Source organism: Gekko japonicus, unplaced genomic scaffold (assembly GCF_001447785.1).
Source record: "Gekko japonicus isolate JY-2015 unplaced genomic scaffold, Gekko_japonicus_V1.1 scaffold675, whole genome shotgun sequence".
Lineage (NCBI taxonomy): Eukaryota > Metazoa > Chordata > Lepidosauria > Squamata > Gekkonidae > Gekko > Gekko japonicus.
The window spans coordinates 517,817-521,967 of NW_015175376.1; the positions used below are offsets into that span (position 1 = coordinate 517,817).

A 4,151-nucleotide genomic window follows, 5' to 3' on the forward strand; every position below is an offset into this window, starting at 1 on the left:
TCCTGCTGACACCCTCCCCGGTACCCGCCAAGTGTTTTTAGAAAGGAGGGCAACAAAGATGTCGAGGGGTCTGGAGACCAAGTCCTATGAGGCAAGGTTGAAGGAGCTGGGCATGTTTAGCCTGGAGAGGAGAAGACTCAGAGGGGATAGGATAACCATCTTCAAGTACTGGAAGGGCTGTCCTATAGAGGGTGGTGCAGAGTTGTGTTCTCCTGCCCCAGAAGGTCGGACCAGAACCAGCGGGTTGAAATGAAATCAGAAGAGTTTCTGGCTCAACATTAGGAAGAACGTCCTGACCGTTAGAGCGTTTCCTCAGTGGGACAGGCTTCCTCGGGAGGAGGTGGCGGGCTCTCCTTCTCTGGAGGTTTTGAAGCAGAGGCTCGATGGCCCTCTGACAGCAATGCGGATTTTCTGAACGTAGGCAGATCCCAAGAAGGGAGGGCAGGGAAGTTTGCATCGGTGCTTAGTTCTCATGGCCCTTTCTTCCACGCCCAGGGAAAGGCTGATGGCCACTTCAGGCAACTAAAGTTGACTGATGGTTTTTATGTTCAAGTTGTAACAGTCTATTTGTAATTTTTTCCCTAAAATTTAAGTCCCATCTCTTACACATCCATAACAGTACCGAAGGCACCGATTTGTTCTTTCACGTTGAAGCTATTGCTGTGATCATGGCAGTTAATAATGTGACAATCAGGGTCTTTAGTATTTGTGGAATTGGAATACCTTCCCATAGATTAAGCAGTGTTGGCTCAGGTCGTAAAGGGAGTGGATACCCTGTTATTCATAGAATCAGTTTCAATACCTTGTGCCAGAATTCAGCAATGTAATAACATGACCACCAACAATGATAGTTATGTTCCCTGCTCACCACACGATTTCCAGCATTTTGGATTTTTAGAGGGTGTAATTGTATGGGGGTCAAATACCAATGGGTGACCAGTTTGAATGTTGTTAATCTGGCAGCGCTAGCTTTTAATGCCATAAAGGATGAAGTCCATATAGAGTTCCATGGCCTTGTCCTCCTGAACAAAATCACGATACATATCGTCTTTAAATACCTGTTGCATTTGCAGACAAATATACCCGGCCAGAGGAGAAACTGAGAGGAGGATTTGTGGGAAAGAATTTGGTTTAAGCTTTCTTCTTTTTTTTTGGTCTGTTCCAAAGCAAACAGCTATTACGCACCGGGGGATTCTGGTAGTCGGATTCTCTCTAATGAGCTATTTATTTTTATCATTGTTAAACCACGGTGCCTTTTGGCTTGCTTGGATATCATCCTGCTTCTTTGTTGTTGCTGTTGTTTTGGAGAAAGGTAGATAGGACAGCTGTCATATTTCTCTCCTTCCCGACAGTCATTATATTTTATGCTTCTATCAAGTTCTCGCTTATTCACTGAGAAAAACAGTCCCGATTGTTTGGTTGTTTATTTCTTCCTCGCAAATGTTTATTTGGAGGGGGGGAGTTTTTGCTCACGTTTTACTCGATTTCTGTCCTTTTGCCTTTTTGCATGGATCAGAACTGAACAGAGTAGGGGTGAGACTGGGCCGTTGATTTCTTGGACATCACCATGTCCTCCGTAGTTTCCCCCTACACCGTATCATTTGTGATTATATGTGGCTGTAAGACGGCTGGGCATTTGTGAGAGGGGCCACAGGCCAGTGGCAGAACACCCATTTTGCATCCAGAAGGTCTCAGGTTCAATCCCTGGCATCACCAGTTGAAAGGATCCCCAGTTTAAGTAGTGGGAATGACCTTCCTCTACCAGCAGCCTTGGAGAACCGCTGTCAATCAAGGCAGATGACACTGAACTAGGTAATGGTCCCCAACGTGGTGTAGCTTGGTGTAGCAGTTAGGAGCACGGACTCTAATCTGGGAGAACCGAGTTTGATTCCCCACTCCTCCACATGCAGCTGCTGGGTGACCCTGGGCAAACCACAGTTGTCTCAGAGCTGTTCTCTCAAGAGCAGGTCTTGAAAGAGCTCTCTCGGCCCCACCTACCACATGGGGTGTCTGTTGTGGGGAGGGGAAGGGAAAGGAGTTTGTAAGCCGCTCTGAGACTCCAAGTGAAGGGTGGGGTATAAATCCAATCTCCTCCTCCTCCCCCTCTTCTTCTTCTCCTCCTCCTTCCTGTGCTCACCACTCTCTGTCAGAATTCCACGTGCACCCTCATGCTCAAAAAGGTCGGGGACCCCTGAGTTAGATGGACCCGGTGTCCAACGGCATAAGAAGGTTCCATGTGTTCATACAGATACATTGAAAGGCTGTAAAGGAGTGGCAAAGAACAAAGTGTGCATGAAGAAAGTTCCAGGTTCAGTTCTTGGCATCTCTTGTTCAACAATCTCAGGTAGTGGGTGTTAGGAGACGTTTAATCTGAGGAACTGGTGCCCTTCGGAATAGACAACCACCAGCAGATGGACTAGTGCCATCTAAGGCATCTACATGGGTTATGAAGCCCATACTTGGCATGCAGAAGGTTCTAGGTTCAGTACCCAGTAAAAGGATCTTGAAAAGAAGAAGAAGAGGAGATTGGATTTATACCCCACCCTTCACTACCCAAGGGAGTCTCAGAGCAGCTTACAATCTCCTTTCCCTTTTCTCCCCACAACAGACACCCTGTGAGGTAGGTGGGGCTGAGAGAGCTCTGATAGAAACTGTTCTTTTTTTCAAGAACAGCTGTGCCAGAAATATGGCTTGCCCAAGGTCATCCAGCAGTTGCAAGTGGAGGAGTGGGGAATCAAACCCAGTTCTCCCAGATTAGAGTCCGCCACTCTTAACCACTACACCAAAAGGTATAGATAGGAGCTCTCGGTTTGGGGCGAGTGATGCTCTGTATTCTTAGTGCTTGGGGAGGGGACAACCGTGGGAGGGCTTCTAGTGTCCTGGCCCCACTGATGGATTTCTTGATGGCACCTGGTATTTTTGGCCACTGTGTGACAGAGTGTTGGATTGGATAGGCCATTGGCCTGATCCAACACTGGCTTCTCTGATGTTATGTTCTTATGTTAACCTTTCTCTGTCTGAGACCTTGGAGAGACACCACCATTTGGAATAGACAGAATCGAGCTAGATGGACCCTTGGTCTGACTTTTTATAAGCACGGCCACATTCCTCTCAGTTCGATATTCACTTAACACCACCAAGACTAAAGATATCTGTGTGATATTTTTTTAAAAAAATTGTCTAACTGTCTCAAAGGTGTTACAAGCTATGGAACTGGTCCAAGACGGTAGATGCAGCTACAAGTTTTCATTGGGACAGGGTTTTTTTTGGAAGGACAGTGGCATAGCACCAGGGCTCCTAGCATGTGTTCCAGTATCAGTACCTGGAGCATACAGTCTTCTGTTTAAGGACCCTGAGATCAGTTGCTGGAACCAGAGCAATAGCTGACAATCGACTGCAAAGATAATGGGCAAAAGATACTCCTTTGCTAGGCACAAGTAGAAAGCTGTACCTGGGCTGGCCAATCCTGGGGCGTTTTACTGCCTGTCAGTTGCAAGGGTAGTCTGTTCCTATAGGTTCTTTGCAGAGACAGATAACTTTCCTACTTCTCCCAATCCTCCCTGCTGTGTCCCCCTATCTGTTTGCCTGGGCTGTTGATACTGTCCGGCAGTAGCATGACGTCACTTCCTGTCTCAGCAGTGAGCCGCCATGTGACTTCCTGTTTGCCGCTACCTGGCAAATTTGGCTGTGCCAAGCCAGCAACTTGGGTTCCAGTGGCGCCTTCTTCCCCTATAGGAGTAGCAATTTGATGAGATTACTCAAGACCCTTACTCTTGCCCTTATAATCATGAAACTAAGTTCTATCCTCCAAGATGTAAGCTCTGCTTATATCTGTTTACGCAGCCCATGGAATCTCCCCAGCTTCTCCGTGTGACGGACAGCCCGTAATGTGACAAATATCCCCCGGTTTCCAGTCGTCGTTGATGGAACGTCACTACGCTAAAACATGCAGGCACGCGTGTGTCTATATATTCTGCGTCTTCCTCCTCCTGCCTCGTTCACCGCAGATTTTATTGAAAACTTCCCTCCCCTAAGTGATGATTAGGAAGATATCCAACTGCTCGAACAGCTGGGCATTTTAACCTTTTGTCTTCTGTTCCCCGAGAATCAGCACTTTGCACAGTTGGTGTGCGGTTATGTACCCGGTTCAG

At 47.2% G+C, this 4,151-nt stretch overlaps 1 protein-coding gene across 2 annotated transcripts in view; it reads left to right on the forward strand.

The window, feature by feature from the left end:
* The window catches only part of RBFOX1 (RNA binding protein, fox-1 homolog (C. elegans) 1), a 188,688-nt gene that overhangs the window by 9,450 nt on the left and 175,087 nt on the right, over nt 1–4,151 (forward strand). The window lies entirely within an intron of this gene.